The sequence below is a fragment of the Mesoplodon bidens genome, assembly GCF_964165515.1.
Source record: "Mesoplodon bidens genome assembly, chromosome: 17".
Taxonomy (NCBI): Eukaryota; Metazoa; Chordata; class Mammalia; order Artiodactyla; family Ziphiidae; genus Mesoplodon; species Mesoplodon bidens.
This window is the reverse complement of record NC_138174.1, coordinates 68,538,391-68,557,827: the sequence shown is the minus strand read 5'-3', so window position 1 is coordinate 68,557,827 and position 19,437 is coordinate 68,538,391. Positions and strand designations below refer to the sequence as shown.

The window sequence follows — 19,437 nt, the reverse complement described above, 5'->3', positions numbered from 1 at the left end:
AGATAGATAGATAGATAGATAGATAGATGATAGATAGATGATAGATAAGTAAATGCGCTAATGCAGATAAAGAGGCTATGCCAGGGAACTAAGTATTAGTCCCGACTCTTCCCTACTTCCTTAGAAAATGCAACCTGAAAAGGCCACTATTCAGTAGTCATGCGTAACACCCATTCATTCATTTAGACTTAAAGTTTCTACCATGATTACACGTGTTCCAGATGCTGAGGATACATCAGAGAGTGGGACAAATTCTCTTCTTCTTAGGGTTCCTAGACTAGTGGCAGAAAGAGACCTAAACAAGTAAACTGAAAATATATATAACTTCAGGCAGTGAAAAACTCTTTGAAGTAAAATAAAGCAGCAGAAGAGAATGACAAGATTTATGTGGGAGTAGCTCTATTTTAGATGCGATACTCGAGGGACACGAGACTTAAATGAAATGGGGGACGGGGGTATCAGCGTGGGGAGATGGCTGGGGAGAGAGTGCGCGGGGTGTGGACAGCAAGTTCAAGGTCCATGCGATGGCCCTGAGTGGGAAATACGAGGAACAGCAAGAAGACAGCTGTTGTGGCTGGCGTGGCATGGGCAAGGGCCAGAGGTCAGGGCTGCGGGCAATGGTAAGATCATGTGGGTCCTCTGGCTAGAATCTCACCTCTGAGGGATGAGATGCCATCGGCAATTTTAGAGCAAGGCGGTAGCATCATCTGCTTTGAAGGAAAATTCGAGTTCCTAAATTCAGATAGAGAAATGCTTATTAAGTCTCTACATTGTGCTTCTCTAAGCCTCTCAATTCCTCCCCCAGCCCATAGCCTGTGTATCAATGCTGTGCTTTGAGTTCTGTTCACGGTGAACTGCAGCAAAGATCCTTCCAAGTCTGAAGCGAGGGAAAAACAATCGCACAATTTTAAAGGGTTTAGGAAGATTTGAATTAAAAAAAAAAAAGAAATGATGAAACAAATTTCCAGGGCACATACTTTTCCTTTACCCTACTTCAAACGAACAAAAGAAAGTCTCAGTATATGTCATTATACACAGCTTCCTTATTTAGACAGACACCAGTCTTTACAAGTTAGTGATGGAGACTTTGACTTCATGTTTAAGTACAAAAGTAGCAGAGACTTTAAGTTGTAGATTGGCCTGCACATAATGAATCCTTTTTTGTGAAGTGTTGCAAGAATTTCTTAGAGAAAAAAATTAGAACATATGCTGCTTCACAAGTGCCTGCTGAAAAACCACAAAATCGGCAACAATATTTCTGGCCGCTGAGATACTGTGACAGCTGCTTCCGAAAGATACATGGTAACAAAGAAACCAAGGGTGCCTTTATAACTCCACACAGTTGGTGGTATTTTATAGCTTGGTTCTTAGTTAGTAATGGTAATTCTCTCAATCAAATGACTGGGACAACTTATTAGCAATGGGTTATTTTAGCTTCATCTTAACTTTGAATAGTAAGTTTTGAACCACTGCCACTCAGGCCATTCCAGATACCAAAACCAATGCTCCAGGATAGTAAGGGAATAACCCAGTGCCATTCCATTAATAAGTAGTTGTGCCACGACTAAACTCAAGTCCATCGGCTTCCAAACTCTGTGTCCTTAATATCTTACACAGAACAGCAGAGTGGGAGGTCATTCAGGGCATTACATTTATTGAAAATAAAGAAATACTACTTTATGTGCTAAAAAAGTTTTCTTAGGGAAACACATACCTCATATAATTTATCTCATTGCTCCTCCAAAACTTTATCATTTGACAGAAAAGAAAGTGTCAGTTTTTCTTTTTGTAAATATAGTACTCAAATCAAATTACCATTGGAGCACCTTAAATAAGCCAAATTACCATGACATTAAATGAGCATATTAAGACAATAATAATGATAGGAGTGTTTTCCATGGAATATTCAGGCCAACAGTTCAAACCCCAAATATTTATAGCTTCTTATTGGATACATGTTAATTCATTGATTTATATGCTTTTTATGTTCAGCATTTTTTACATTTATGAGAAACACTTGAGCAATATTTCAAATGGAATTAATATTAATTTAAGCATATTTTTATCTGAAAGTATTGTTGAGGCACATTTTTCCCTCAACTGTTTTTTCTTTGAAAGTTTTATTAGTCCCCGAAATAGATTAAAATAGTTGAAGCTCTCTAAGGCTTTGAGTATTGGGTCTGCTATTGTTTTTTTGATTGTAGTGAAGCCATGTTCTGAATTAGGAAGAAACTTTTATTAGTAGTAGTATATACAAATGACATTGTTGTCTGCCTGACTTTTGGTCCCAGCTGCAGTCTCTGGCCCTTTCAAATGATTCTTTAATAACATATAAAGATAAAGGGATGAGACAACTAAGGGAGGTACCAGGATTAAGAGGCCAGGGGAAGAAGAGAAGATGATGCTTTGACATCTTCTATGACTTTTTCAGTCATTCGTTTTTTGTTCATTGACAGAAGGGTTAACAAGTATAACTAATCCTTTGTTGCCAGGGGTACCTTATGAGAACAGAGGAAATTTACAAATTGGTCTTAGATATTTTGGAAGAAACAGAAAGAGTAGAAGCCACTTTCTTTAAGAAATTACTGTCTATGTGTCCATAAATACGCATGTGTTCACACATGTATACAAATACACGCAACCATATTCAAAACCCGTAGTACAGTCTATATATACTCTATAGAGAAGGGGAGATTTGTATGAACCAAAAGAGCCAGGGTTCATAAATGGAAAAGAACTTGAACTGTGCCTTGAGAATAATGAACATTTGATAATGGGGAACAGGGAAGAAGAAGTGAGCAGAGCAGAGCATAGGTAATGCAAAGACAGGAGTCAATGAGCATATCGTAGGTCAATGTCAGTGGGTCAGCAAGGAGGCCGGGCTGCCTGCTGGAAGAGGCTGCCTGTAGGAACAGTGGGAAAAAGCACTGGCTGCAAGTTTAGGCCAGTTGCTGATGGTTTAGACTTTCTCTGATGCGTGAATTGTTTACACAAGGAGAACCATGCTGAAGTGGTGCTGTAATATTCACATGATGTGGGTAGTATTGGCAAGAAGTGGACAGTAGGTTGGATTAGCTAATGGCAATGGAGAATATTAGGTCGGAAAAACACAAGTGAGATTTTAAAGGACCAACAAAATTTAACTATATTTGACCATTAAGCTAGTGTGGGCAGACAACTGCTCTCAGGTAGAATAACATAGTACAACCACTTCTTAAGTAAATAATTTGGCTGCCTGGACTTTCTTGATTTACAGAGGCAAGAGTCATAGCCATTTGATTTATCAGCTACTCTCACCAAGCAGCTCAAGGATATGGTTCCCTTCACATGTCTAATCACACTTTCATTACAGGATGCATACAGATTTTTTCCCCTCTGGGGTTTTAAAGGGCATTTGGGGTGTACAGGAAGTTTGAAATCTCTCTGTCTAACCTTGAGACTAAATTAATGTTATTTTAGACTCAAAACTTTCTCCTGCACATAGTAGATCATTAATGTAATTGAAAGAGATTTGAATCCCAGATGTTTATGCATTTGCGATCCCAAAGGTTTCCCTCAGGGATTCATTCTCCTTTGCAGTTAGAGACACAATGGAAAGGCAGCCTCAAAGCAAGCAAACAGTGTCAGTTAAATTCAGATGTCAGCCTGACTCTGGTGACAGCCCTGGAGTGTAACATGGTCACACCAGGTCTCACATCAATTTCTGAATTTTGCCAATTAGGATATTACAAAGACTGTCTAATGAAGACTGGCATTTTAACAAATGACCCCTCTTAATGACTGTCCCTCCTTCATTCACTAGTGCAGAACAAATCCTTTTTGTAACAAAGCAGGTTTCCACTGACTCTGATCTAGAGAAGTCTCAGTGGAAGAGGGGCTGCAAACAGTAGCACTCTGCTCTGGGAAGCTAAAAGTTAGACGAAGAGATACAATAAAGAGATGCTCCCCACACTCCCTACCCCTCAGATGGCCCTCCTGCATTACTCTTTATCCCATAAATACCCCAGCCCCTTGTCTGCTGGAAGCCAGATTTGAGATTTGTTTTCCTGTCTTCTCCTTGGCTGCCTTGTGAATAAGCCCTGTCTTCACTGCAAACCTTGGATGTCTCAGCACTTTGGCCTGCTGTGTTCCTGACAACGGGAACCTGGCTCGGATAAATCGCCCAGCAAAGAAAATCCAAGACACCAGTCAGATTTTTACCACAGTTGTCTATGCCGTGTGGCTGACAGGGTCTCCATGCTCTGGCCGGGTGTTAGGCCTGAGCCTCTGGGGTGGGAAAGCCAAGTTCAGGACATAGGACCACCAGAGACCTCCTGGACCTATGTAATATCAATTGGCGAGAGGTCTCCCAGAGATCTCCATCTCAATGCTAAGACCCAGCTCCACTCAACAACCAGCAAGCTCCAGTGCTGGACACCCCATGCCAAACAACTAGCAAGACAGGAACACAACCCCACCCATTAGCAGAGAGGCTGCCTAAAATCATAGTAACTTCATAGACACCCCAAAACACACCACTGGATACGGTCCTGCCCACCAGAAAGACAAGATCCAGCCTCACAAGAACACAGGCACCAGACCCCTCCACCAGGAAGCCTATACAACCCACTGAACCAACCTTACCCACTGGGGCAGACACCAAAAACAACAGGAACTACGAACCTGTAACCTGTGAAAAGGAGACCCCAAACACATAAGTTAAGCGAAATGAGAACACAGAGAAATATGCAGCAGATGAAGGAGCAAGGTAAAAACCCACCTGACCAAACAAATGAAGAGGAAATAGGCAGTCTACCTGAAAAAGAATTCAGAGTAATGATAGTATAGATGATCCAAAATCTTGGAAATAGAATGGAGAAAATACAAGAAACGTTTGACAAGGACCTAGAAGAACTAAACAGCAAACAAACAATGATGAATAACACAATAAATGAAATTTAAAATTCTCTAGAAGGAATCCATAGCAGAATAACTGAGGCAGAAGAACGGATAAGTGACCTGGAAGATAAAATAGTGGAAATAATTACCACAGAGCAGAATAAAGACAAAAGAATGAAAAGAATTGAGGACAGTCTCAGAGACCTCTGAGACAACATTAAATGCACCAACATTCGAATTATAGGGGTCCCAGAAGAAGAAAAAAAAAAGAAAGGGACTGAGAAAATATTTGAACAGATTATAATTGAAAACGTCCCTAATATGGGAAAGGAAATAGTCAATCAAATCCAGGAAGCACAGAGAGTCCCATACAGGATAAATCCAAGGAGAAACATGCTGAGGCACATATTAATCAAACTATAAAAATTAAATACAAAGAAAAAATATTAAAAGCAGCAAGGGAAAAGCAACAAATAACATACAAGGGAATCCCCATAAGGTTAACAGCTGATCTTTCAACAGAAACTCTGCAAGCCAGAAGGGAGTGGCAGGACATATTTAAAGTGATGAAAGGGAAGAACCTACAACCAAGATTACTCTACCCAGCAAGGATCTCATTCAGATTTGACAGAGAAATTAAAACCTTTACAAACAAGCAAAAGTTAAGAAGTCAGCACCACCAAACCAGCTTTACAACAAATGCTAAAGGAACTTCTCTATGCAGGAAACACAAGAGAAGGAAAAGATCTACAATAACAAACCCAAAACAATTAAGCAACTGGTAATAGGAACATACATATCAATAATTACCTTAATTGTAAATGGATTAAATGCTCCAACCAAAAGACATAGACTGGCTGAATGGTACAAAAACAAGACCCATATGTATGCTGTCTACAAGAGACCCACTTCAGACCAAGGGGCACATACAGACTGAAAGTGAGGGGATGGAAAAAGATATTCCATGCAAATGGAAACCAAAAGAAAGCTGGACTAGCAATTCTCATATCAGACAAAATAGACTTTAAAATAAAGACTATCAACAAGAGACAAAGAAGGATACTACATAATGATCAAAGGATCAATCCAAGAAGAAGATATAACAATTGCAAATATTTATGCACCCAACATAGGGGCACCTCACTACATAAGGCAAATGCTAGGAGCCAGAAAAGGGGAAATCGACAATAGCACAATCATAGTAGGGGACTTTAACACCCCACTTTCACCAATGGACAGATCATCCAAAATTAAAATAAGGAAACACAAGCTTTAAATGATACATTAAACAAGATGGACTTAATTGATATTTATAGGACATTTCATCCAAAAACAACAGAATACACTTTCTTCTCAAGTGCTCATAGAACATTCTCCAGGATAGATCATACCTTGGGTCACAAATCAAGCCTTGGTAAATTTTAAAAAATTGAAATCGTATCAAGTATCTTTTCCAACCACAATGCTATGAGACTAGATACCAGTTACAGGGAAAAAAACTGTAAAAAATACAAACAGGGGCTTCCCTGGTGGCACAGTGGTTGGGGGTCTGCCTGCCGGTGCGGGGGGCGCGGGTTCATGCCCCGGTCCAGGAGGATCCCGCGTGCCGCGGAGCGGCTGGGCCCGTGGGCCATGGCCGCTGGGCCTGCGCATCTGGAGCCTGTGCTCCGCGGCAGGAGAGGCCACAGCGGTGAGAGGCCCGCGTATTGGAAAAAATATATATATACAAACATATGGAAGCTAAACAATATGCTACTAAATAACCAAGAGATCACTGAAGAAATCAGAGAGGAAATCAAAAAATACTTAGAAACAACTGACAATGAAAACACAATGACCCAAAACCTATGGGATGCAGCAAAAGCAGTTCTAAGGGGGAAGTTTATAGCAATACAGTCCTACCTCAAGAAACAAGAAACATCTCAAATAAGCAACCTAACCTTACACCTAAAGCAATTAGAGAAAGAAGAACAAAAAACCCCAAAAGTTAGCAGAAGGAAAGAAATCATAAAGATCAGATCAGAACTAAATGAAAAAGAAATGAAGGAAACAATAGCAAAGATCAATAAAACTAAAAGCTTGTTCTTTGAGAAGATAAATAAAATTGATAAACCACTAGCCAGACTCATCAAGAAAAAAAAGGAGAAGACTCAAACCAATAGAATTAGAAATGAAAAAGGAGAAGTAACAACTGACACTGCAGAAATACAAAGGATCATGAGAGATTACTATAAGCAACTCTATGCCAATAAAATGGACAACCTGGAAGAAATGGACAAATTCTTAGCAAAGCACAACCTTCTGAGACTGAACCAGGAAGAAATAGCAAATATAAACAGACCAATCACAATCACTGAAATTGAAACTGTGATTAAAAGTCTTCCAACAAACAAAAGCCCAGGACTAGATGAATTCACAGGCGAATTCTATCAAACATTTAGGGAAGAGCTAACACCTATCCTTCTCAAACTCTTCCAAAATATAGCAGAGGGAGGAACACTCCCAAACTCATTCTACGAGGCCACCATCACCTTGATACCAAAACCAGAAACACATGTCACAAAAAAAGAAAACTACAGGCCAATATCCCTGATGAACATAGATGCAAAAATCCTCAAGAAAATACTAGCAAACAGAATCCAGCAGCACATTAAAAGGATCATAAACCCATGATCATTCCTGAGTTTATCCCAGGAATGTAAGGATTCTTCAGTACATGCAAATCAATCAATGTGATACACCATATTAACAAACTGAAGGGTAAAAACCATATGATCATCTCAATAGATGCAGAAAAAGCTTTTGACAAAATTCAACAAACATTTATGATAAAAACTCTCCAGAAAGTAGGCATAGAGGGAACTTACCTCAACATAATAAAGGACATATACGACAAACACACAACAAACATCGTTCTCAATGGTGAAAAACTGAAACCATTTCGACTAAGATAAGGAACAAGACAAGGTTGCCAACTCTCACAACTTTTATTGAACATAGTTTTGGAAGTTTTAGCCACAGCAGTCAGAGACAAAAAAGAAATAAAAGGAATCCAAATTGGAAAAGAAGTAAAACTGTCACTGTTTACAGATGACATGATACTATACATAGAGAATCCTAAAGACCCTACCAGAAAACTACTAGAGCTAATCAAAGAATTTGGTAAAGTAGCAGGATACAAAAATAATGCACAAAAATCTCTTGCATTCCTATACACTAATGATGAAAAATCTGAAAGAGAAATTAAGGAAACCCTCCCATTTACCACTGCAACAAAAGGAATAAAATCCCTATGAATAGACCTACCTAAGGAGGTAAAAGACCCATATGCAGAAAGCTATAAGACACTGATGAAAGAAATTAAAGATGATACCAACAAATGGAGAGATATACCATGTTCTTGGATTGGAAGAATCAACATTGTGCAAATGACTATACTACCCAAAGCAATCTACAGATTCAATGTAACCCCTCTCAAACTACCAATGACATTTTTCACAGAACTAGAACAAAAAAAATTCACAATATGTATGGAAACACAAAAGAACCCGAATAGCCAAAGCAATCTTGAGAAAGAAAAAACACAGCTGGAGCAATCAGACTCCCTGACTTCAGACTATACTACAAAGCTTCGTAATCACTACAGTATGGTACTGGCAGAAAAAGAGAAATATAGATCAATGGACAGGATAGAAAGCCCAGAGATAAATCCGTGCACATATGTTCACCTTATCTTTGATAAAGGAGTCATGAATACAATGGAGAAAAGACAGCCTCTTCAATAAGTGGTGCTGGGAAAACCAGAAAGCTACATATAAAAGAATGAAATTAGAACACTCCCTAACACCATACACAAAAATAAACTCTAAATGGATTAAAGACCTAAATGTTAGTCCAGACACTATAAAGCTCTTTAGAGGAAAACATAGGCAGAACACTCTATGATGTAAATCACAGCAAGATCCTTTTTGACCCACCTTCTACAGTAATGGAAATAAAAACAAAGATAAAAAGTGGGACCTAATGAAACTTAAAAGCTTTTGCACGGTAAAGGAAACCATAAACCAGACGAAAAGACAACCCTCAGAATGGGAGAAAATATTTGCAAATGAAACAACTGACAAAGGATTAATCTCCAAAATATACAAGCAGCTCATGCAGATCAATATCAAAAAACAACCCAATCCAAAAGTGGGCAGAAGACCTAAATAGACATTTCTCCAAAGAAGATATACAGACTGCCAACAAACACATGAAAGGATGCTCAACATCACTAATCATTAGAGAAATGCAAATCAAAACTATACAGTGACGTATCACCTCACACAGGACAGAATGGCAATCATCAAAAAATCTGCAAACAGTAAATGCTGGAGAGAGTGTGGAGAAAAGGAACCCTCTTGCACTGTTAGTGGGAATGTAAATTGATACAGCCACTATGGAGAACAGTATGGAGGTTCCTTCAAAAAACTAAAAATAGAACTACCATATGACCCAGCAATCCCACTACGGGGCATATACCCTGAGAAAACCATAATTCAAAAAGAGTCATGTACCACAGTGTTCATTACAGCACTATTTACAATAGCCAGGACATGGAAGCAACCTAAGTGTCCATCGACAGATGAATGGATAAAGAGGATGTGGCACATATGTACAATAGAATATTACTCTGCCATAAAATAGAAACGATATTGAGTTATTTGTAGTGAGGTGGATGGACCTGGAATCTGTCATACAGAATGAAGTAAGTCAGACAGAGAAAAACAAATACCCTACGCTAACACATATATATGGAATCTAAAAAAAAAAAATGCTTCTGAAGAACCTAGGGGCAGCAGAGGAATGAGATGTAGAGAATGTACTCGAGGATGCAGGGAGGGGGAAGGGTAAGCTGGGATGAAGTGAGAGAGAGGCATGGACATATATACACTACCAAATGTAAAATAGATAGCTAGTGGGAAGCAGCTGCGTAGCACAGGGAGATCAGCTCAGTGCTCTGTGGCCACCTAGAGGGGTGGGATAGGGAGGGTGGGAGGGAGACACAAGAGGGAGGGGATATGGGGATATATGTATACGTATAGCTGATTCACTGTGTTATACAGCAGCAACTAACACAACAATGTAAAGCAATTATACTCCAATAAAGATGTTTAAAAAAAAAGAGAGAGAGAGATACGATAAGGAACACGAAAGAAAAAGAGTTTGCCGAGCCAGGTTGTTCTAAGTGTGAGGCGGATGGAGTTTGCTGTCAGTGCTCTCCTTTCAGAAAGAAAGCTGTCTGCCTGATTCTGCTGTAGATCATCAGTCGTCTCTCCAGCTTGTTGGTTTATAGTAATTGTGGAGTCTGGTGACTCATGTACCAGTGCATAATTTTTTCATTCATTTTGTCACTTTTTTCCTCCAAGCATGGCTAACTCTCCACAACAGTGTGTAGATAGGAAGGGTCGTGCCCGTTCTCATATTTCTTCTGGGCAGCATTTGGACTCATGAGAATGTTCTGAGAGATTTGCAATGACCTGGCCATCGAGCTGATTGGGGAAGAACTTGGAGCTGCTGTTTTGTCACTGGTCTTTTCTTTGGCCTCTAATTCCAGGTACTTCCATGGGAGGAGTATTGCAGGTTGCGAGGCTGGTGTCACACAGGAGCTATGGGGGTGGGAGGTAGGCGGGGAGGCAGAAGCACAGCTTTAGGACATGTTGCATGTGACCAGACCTCGACACAGGGATGTGCTTTGAAGAAGTGTGGGGTTTATTCACGAGCTGAGTTTTCCTTCAGCTCTTCTCAGCTTTCAGTGACCGTATTCGGAGCTATGGCCTTCTGCATCTTGAAGAGGTCAGCTTGAAAGCTGCCTTTTGCCAGCTGAGATCTGACACTGATCTATAGAAATTGGGAGGGTATTTACTGTAATGTCTCTGAACTGAAAACAGAGTCCCTGAATGGCAAGCTTCAGGAGAAAATAAACTCTGATAATGACCTGTGTGCTCCCTGGACACTGCCCTTGAGAAAGGCATCCTAATAATTATGGCTTCAACTTAAGACGGCAGTAATAACACCAAGCAATTTTCATTTTGGTGTTTCACAAAACAACTACCTTTCTGGAGCCCCGTTCTAAATTTTAATATCTTCAGGTTCTGACTGATTAACCAATAAATGCAGTTAAATAACTAGCTTTCATTCAGAGAGAGAAACGATTCAGAAAGAAAACTGCTTTCTGATTTCCCCACTGATTATAATGGAAAGCGCTGAAGGTCTGAGACATCTTTCCTGGATACCTGTGCGTAATTTCCAGCCATATTAATGGAACTACCAAATGTGTCATGTGATTAAGAAAATAGAAGTTCAGTAATCCCTGTTGACTGGGCTGGTTTTTCATTTCAGGGAATTATATAATGCTTTCATGAACTTTCCATCTTGCTGGAAAAATATTGCCATGCGATGTATGTTATAATTACTCTTAGAAATATAGTGTTTCTAATTGAGAAGTCTGTGTATGTGGCCTGAGTATTCTAGCTCACGTACATAATTGGTAGCTAGGAATAACTCAGAAGGTAAAGGTGCTTTTTCCCCTTGGCTCAGTGACTATTAATATCAAATGAAAGCACATATTGGCATCAAGGGGAACACAGACTCTTTGCCTTTCCAACTTCATTTTATACTCCCTGTTGACTTACACGAAATCCTTCAGGCATAATTGCACTTTTTCCCTAGTATCCTCATCCTCCCTTAAGACTTCATTCTTTGCTATACTAATCTACACAGAGGCAAGGAAATAGGTCTCAGTGCATCTCTTTTTTTTCCCCCTAAGATATGTTGCTTACATGTAAGAGAAAACAAGTTGGCAACTCGAACTCCTCCTTCCCTCTCCTCAGCCTCTCAGAATTTCTCAGCTCTCCACAAGTGTGTTTTCTCCTTATGGAGAAGTTGATTTGGTTCCATTTATAAAAATAGCAGCTATTTAAATGGGAAAAGCTTTTCCTTATATCATCTTTGGGCCAAATGTTTTTCTAAAAACATACTCTTTTTTTTTTCTAGCAGAGAAGACAGATTCTAAGTGGATTCAAGGTTCATGAAATCGCTAAGAGTTTTCTGTTGGTTAATGCCTTTGAAAACTAAATTCACATAAGTGCCAAAATGAGATATGTAAATTAGATAACAGTTCTATAATTGTATTATATGTGTGTGTGGTTTGCATGTGTATGCGTTATAGATACAAACTGTCATATTTATATATTAATACAAAATTATATTTGTTTCCTATATAGCATTTTATATAGTGGTTTTTTTTGGAAGGTAGAAGGTGTAGCCAATATAAATCATTGCTTAAATTATGTTTTCTCTATCACAGGGAAGCAAAAAGAGGATTTTGTATCCCTCTTTTCCAGTCCTTTTTAAGCTCATTTACTCATCACCAAATTCAAAATTTTTAGTTTCTCCAACGTATATCCAGAAACTTGCAATTGGATGTGACCCTGAAGTTCAAAAGTCCACTCTCTTGCCCAATGAGTGATTCACTCTATCATCTATATTAGCTTTTGTTTAAACATTTCCCCCAATGGTGGTGTCAAAGTGTGGCCAGAGATAGGAGTGAGGGTCAGGGTGGACAGGACTTCAGAACCAACATAATCTTCTTCAACCACTTTGGGCGCAATAAATACATGTAAAAGCAAAGCAAAACACTGAGCTTATTATGTGATGAATTGGGCTTGCTTCATGACGGGTCACTTGAAGTCCCCTTCCCCAGTCTACCACCAGGTTGCTCTACCCTTTAAGCCCCTACATTGAGAAATTCTGACATCTCAACTGATTTCCAGTGATAGAGGGAAGATATTAGAATGCGTTCTAGTGGTTACAGATTGTCCTGACACTGACACACACCTGCCTGGCCAACTGGCTCCTCTGCAGCAACATAAAAAGAGGGTCCAATTTTTTTTTTTTTTTTTTTGGTGGTACGCGGGCCTCTCACTGTTGTGGCCTCTCCCGTTGCGGAGCACAGGCTCCGGATGCGCAGGCTCAGCAGCCATGGCTCACGGGCCCAGCCGCTCCGCGGCATGTGGGATCTTCCCGGACCGGGGCACAAACCCGTGTCCCCTGCATCGGCAGGCGGACTCTCAACAACTGCGCCAGCAGGGAAGCCCCCAATTTCTTTTTAATATAATTCTTATTCAATTATTTGGAGGCAGCTATACCATTCCACTAACCCTGGCTTTTCCAAGCTAAACTGTTTGTTTCTTTAAGCATCATTGGTAGCATTTATCAATAAGAATAGTGACCGCTTATTTATTTATAGCACTTTGGAGTTTCCAAAGCCCTTCTACATACTTTCTTATGGAACATGCACAGCAACAACTGTAGCTTCTTAATTTTACAAATGAGGAAACCAAGGCTCAGGAAGGATAAGTCACATACCTTAATAATTGATTCAACAAGTACTTATTGAGGGCCTACTATATGCCAGGCACAGTGCAAAATCCTGGGATATAGGAGGGAATAAAACAAATATGGTGCCACTCCTGTACCTCTTGTAATCTAGTGGAAATGGCATACATTTAAAAAATCACTACAGATGATACTCAGATAATAGTCACAATTGAGACAGAGGTAGAACTTTAGTACAAGTCTTCTGCCTCTAAACAAATTCAGTAGGACTATTGCCTTCATTGAAATGGACATTCATTTGTATATGTTAATGAGGTTCAGTTAAACTAGTCTGTCTGACAACCAGTCTTTTTGGCATGAGCTCTTTTTTAGATTGATCCTCTCCTTTCTGTAACTGTAGAATTGGGTGGGGTCTACACAGGTATACTCAACTTAAAGGAGAATTTTACATCAATTTTCTATCAAATCTTATTTTGCCATTTTTTTCTCATCACTCTAACTAGCCAACATACTTTTGAACTTTTATTTAATCATCTCTAACATATTAGTTCTCCCTCTCTGTTTCTGTTCATCTGTAAGTTTTATGAAATTGTGTTCACTTATATCACTGGCAAAAAAAATGTCCACAAGTGCTTGTGTGAAGGAAATTTGTCATTAGTTGCAAATTAGATTTCCTATCAGCTAAGTGACCTTGGGCAAACAACATCCTCTCTCAGAGAATCTGATTACTCATCTGTGAAATGAAGAAACTAGGCTAGAGAATGCTGAAAGGATTTCCCTGTATTAAAAGTTTTATGATCCAGTATGTTTTAAAGCATTATGCTGAGTTTTAAATACTTTTCTTCTGGTGTGGAAAAAAAGAAATGCAAAATATGAACTGATGGGTAGCACCCCCCCTTCACTAATGAAAGGAAGCAAATCAGCAAATACTGGCCCAAAAGCCATACAAAATGACCAAAGTGTAATAGTTGTCAAACCTTGTCTTAATCTAAGACAATGGCTTCATGAAACCCCTAACAGTCTCTTCTGCTGTCTATTTTTTAAAAAATATGTAGAAACCAACAATGAACAGACATTATAAAAACTAATATTTATTTGAGAATAGTCCATAATTTGGGGTCTTCAGTGAGTCCCCTTTTTCTCCTCTATGTAGGAAAATTATCTTTGATTCTACACGTGCTACCCCTCACAGTCTTCTTTCCAAAATCTGCCTAACAAAAGGCAATTCTTATCTTCTAACTTTAATGCTACAATTTATTTGTGTCTTTGAACTTGAGTAATTTCTGGATTCTTTTTTCTTAATATTGCTTCATTAAGTCACATAATGTATCTCTTTTACATCAGCCCTACTTGGGTTGCAATATGTGGTACAATTCCTGTCATTATCTTAAACTTGCTAATTAGAGAGGATTCAAATTTAATTAATAGAAAGTTCCACCACTTTCAACCAGAGATAAATGGGAAGTTATTACAGAAACCAAAGCCTCTCTATCCTGAGAGGAGAGGAAATAAAGAGGGTACCCACCCCAAAATGTAATGAGTAGTATAGAAAGTTCTATCCTGGTACCGTGATTTAAAGACAGACTATTTGGAATGCGCATCTATGTCAGCAATGTTGGAAATATTTTATTTCTCCATTTAAGGATGACTTTGTATTAATTATATGAAACCATGGAGGACTAATTAACAAATAACAATGAATTAGCTGCTAGATTGTGCAACTAAAAAATTCTTCTGGCACTCTTCTGTTACTTAGTTGTTCAAAGGCTTCTTATAATGTATCCAGGCTGTTTCTGTTTGAGGGAATTTCCCCAGTGTCCTTGTCAGTACAATAATCCTTGCTCTATTCCAATAATGTCTTTCCTTCCTTGAAGCTGTGAATGCTACTGTATTCAAATATATTATTTCTTATTTACTGCATTTTATTGAAATGTATCAAAGGCTGGCATCAAATCATATCTGTTCAATAACATTATTTTTTAATAAATGTACGTGCAAAGTCAAGGTGATACAAGTACTTAGCAATTTAAGAGTTTTTTTTTAATTGGTTCCCCTTAAATTATGTATATTCTTAGTTTGAAAATTATTAAAATGTGTTTTGAAAACAGCGGTTATAACCAAATATATAGAATCCCTAGAGTTTCATAAAACTCAAGTTGAAAATCTTTAGAGAGTTTTACATGAAAATGTTCTGTCAGACCATGCCTTAAATTCACAGATCAGAGAATTGGGCTATCTGTTATACATTGGGGACCAAATAAATATTCAGTACTACAACAACCTTATTAAGTAAAAAGCAAGATATTTATTTGTCTAAAGTCCACAATTCTGAGTCAGTATAATTTCAATGAAGTTGTCTATGTCATGTTCAGTTTTCATTTTGGTAGCATGAATAGACTCACATAAATGATAATTACCTACTAATGCTTTTTTTGTTGATTGTTAGCCTAACTGTAATGAGAAGAAATCTTTTCTTTCAGGTCAATACTTGAAAAAAAGGGCCATTTATCACATCAAATAATTAAAGCCTTGCAACATGCTAAATTAACCTTTCATCATGTGTCTTATTAACCTCAGTGTATTTGCCAAGGCTTTTTTAAACCTCTTTGTTCATTGTGCCCATAGAGATAGAATGCTAATGCACTATATATGTGAGTGAAATATATTACCTGCTAAAGTTAAGCCTGTAGAAACTTGAGTCTTTCAACATGAAGATTCATGCTGATTTGCACCAAAACATCCTTCTTCACTATAGATATGTTGAGATATTTATGCACTTTTAATCATCTCTTAAAATTCCATAGACCCAACAAATATCATATTGGTAGTTTGAAAATACATTTGATGCACTGTTTTAATTTTCAAGTAGTTTTAAATCTGTGTCTATTTCTTCCTGTATTGCTTACATATTTCCCCAATCAGTTCCTTGATAGTTGTTTCTGTATCGTTATTTGTTTCCAAATAATGTTCTTGGCACACTGGACTATATCTTTTGATACTACTGACTGGGTTGTTTAGAAATGTAGTATGCTCTATCTGTTCTTCAAATCAACAAAAAAGTTTTTAAAGCATCAGATTTAATATCTAGCCACTAAATTAAGTCATTTCAGTTATTTTAAGCTTCTTAGTATTTTTGACTGTGAAATTTCATAGTAATTACTTATCAATATGTGACTTACATTTTTTTCTTATAGTTACAGACATATCCTACAAGAAAATAATTAGAGGGTTAAGTTTTATATTATTAATAATTTAGCTACTCACAGCTCTGAGGTTAGGAAATAGGACTAACATCAGTATTTCAGGCTAATATTTTTAATATAATATTTACTTTATTAGTAATCAGATAATATTTAAACTCTCATGTATTATTCAAATAGTTGTCTTAATAAATCCCACTTATAAACACTAGTTAATATTCCAGTTAAAATACTGGAGTACTTTTTTTTTTTTTTTTTTTTTTTTTTTGGTGGTACGCGGGCCTCTCTCTGTTGTGGCCTCTCCCGTTGTGGAGCACAGGCTCCGGAGGCGCAGGCTCAGCGGCCATGGCTCACGGGCCCAGCCGCTCCGTGGCACGTGGGATCTTCCCGGACCAGGGCACGAACCTGTGTCCCCTGCGTCGGCAGGCGGACTCTCAACCACTGAGCCACCAGGGAAGCCCTGGAGTACTTTCACAGTGTTTTAATAACATGTACTGTGACAAGACAGAAATACAAATACATAGCAAAGATGGGGAAATTACTAACATCACTTATTCTGAATGTGTCAACACCGATTAGTCCCTAGCAAATGGTTTAGACAAAAGTTATGGTCAGATTCAACCATTCATAAGTTATTCTGTCATCATGAATGTAGGAAAATTCAGAGAAATAAAAACTTCTATATAAATATACTTTTTAAAACATTTTCTTCCTAATATTTCACGTGGATATTCAGCACATTTTTAATGCTTGATTCACTCTTTTTGGAGTAAAATTTTTTTTAGGATGTATGATTCTAAAAATAACAGATATTTTATCATATGTGCAGTTAGAGACTTCCCTGCTCACACCAAGATGTCTACATGTTGTTGACTTTTATGGTTTCCTTTGACCCATTTCCGATTTAGAACCAACAGTGCTTTCCTCTAAATTGTATAAACACTAAAAATGTGACATCAAAGAGGAAAATGAGAAAGATATTTTAGGTTGTCATTTTTGTATTCAATTTTGTATTCTCAATTTTGTATTCAAAAGTATCTCATTTGTGTAACAAGATACTTAAATGTAAATCCACACTTAAAAATGTAAAAAAGTCAATATAATCATTTCTAGAAGAACACATTTGGTAACAAAAGTGACCCTTTTTCTCTTCTGTTTAGTTGCTTTTTCTGGGGAGGTTTGTCCCAAAAGGGTAGCATGGCCATAATGGTTTTATTACTGTTTTTAAATTTCCACCCCCTTATTTCTGCTACTCTGGGAGGACCACTCCCTCTACCCCCAACTGTCCCCACATCAATCATATTGCTAGCTCTCTGATTCAGGTCATATTCCTTTTTATTTTCTTTTTTTTTTCTTAATTTCCCCAGTTTCTATTGAAATCATATTGGGGTAAAATATTGTATGAGTTTATAACAGAGATTTAGTAAGCCATAAACACAAATTTAGAGCTTATTCTTGGATTTTATTCGTATTTTCAGTTTAGTAGCTTCAGGAGGTCATTTAACATCCTTTGCTGCAGCGTATCAGCTTCTAGGAAAGCCTTGCTCTGTATCAGTGGTTTTCAAGCCAGGCTGCATTTCTGAAACTCTGGGGAGACTTTTAAAAAAATGTATGACCTAATATCACACCAGACTAATTAAATTAGAATCTCCAAGGACCAGCCTTCCAGCATCGGTATTTAAAACAGCTCCCCAGGTGATTCTCAAATGTAGTGATGGTGTCAAACCATGGCTCCATACAATACAGCAGGCTGCTTCCTTATACATATTAATCATAGTCTATATTAATTCATCATCACATAGGCGCTAGGAAAATTTTGGGAACAAAGGGAGAAGTGAAGGCTGGCTATAGTTTAGGCTACTTGAGGAGAGCTCTTATTTTACCTTCTGTCATATAAATTGAGGACAAGCAGACAATAATTCCAGGAGAGTGATAAATTGTGTTTCTGGTTTAGTAAAGTAAGGACTGTCATGTATAATATAGGAAAATTCTGCTTTTAATTCAGAATATTTCTCTATAGGATCACTAGAGAGAAAGTTCATCTTAGTCCTTGTATTAGTTTCCTTAAGGTGCTGTAAAATATGACCACAAACTGGGTGGCTTAAAACAACAGGAATTTATTCCCTCACAGTTCTGGAAGCAGAAATCTGAAATCCATGTGTCCACATGGTTGGTTCTTTCTGGAGGCTCTGAGGACAGATCTGTTCCCTGGCTCTCTCCTAGCTTCTGCTGGTGGCCTGCAATCCTTCGTATTCCTTGGCTTGTAGATTCCGCAGCCCAATCCCTGCTTCTATCTTCACATGGCCTTCTCCCCTCCGTGGGTGCATATGTCTTCATGTGCCCTTTCTTATAAGGACGTCAGTCATTGTATTTAGGACTGACCCTAATCCAGGATGACCTCAATTTAACTTGACTAATTACATCTGCAGAGACTCTGCTTCCAAGTCAAGGCACAACATGAAGTTCCAAGTGGATGTGAATTTGGGGAGACAGTGCTCGTTACTACTTGACTTCTCTGCTGCAGCTTTGGGTGTCGTTCGGCACTCTTCCTAAACCGCCCCTTGGCCAGATCTTCTATGTATTACATCTTTTGCTTACTTCTGTCATAATATCCCTAACAACATGTTGCAAAAGTCTGTTATATAACTTTCTCCCACAGTCTGTGAAATCCTAGAGGGCAGGGGGAGTGACTTATTCAGGCTGTATGTGAGCACCTAATATGGTTTCAGGCTCATGGAAACACTGGAAGAAAGGAAGAGAGAAAGAAAAGGATGCATGTATGTACCGCAATGTTAGCACTATTTGCAATAGCCAAGACATGGAAGCAACCTAAGTGTCCATCAACAGATGAATAGATAAAGAAGATGTGGTACATATACACAATGGAATATTACTCAGCCATAAGAAAAGAATGAAACAATGCTATGTGCAGCAACAAGGATGGACCCAGAGGTTATCATACTAAGTAAAATAAGTCAGA

At 38.3% G+C, this 19,437-nt stretch overlaps 1 protein-coding gene across 3 annotated transcripts in view; it reads left to right on the top strand.

Moving 5' to 3' along the window:
• The window catches only part of FGF14 (fibroblast growth factor 14), a gene marked incomplete at its 5' end in the record, with an annotated part of 580,960 nt that overhangs the window by 521,366 nt on the left and 40,157 nt on the right, over positions 1-19,437 (top strand). The gene's annotated exons all lie outside the window — the stretch shown is intronic.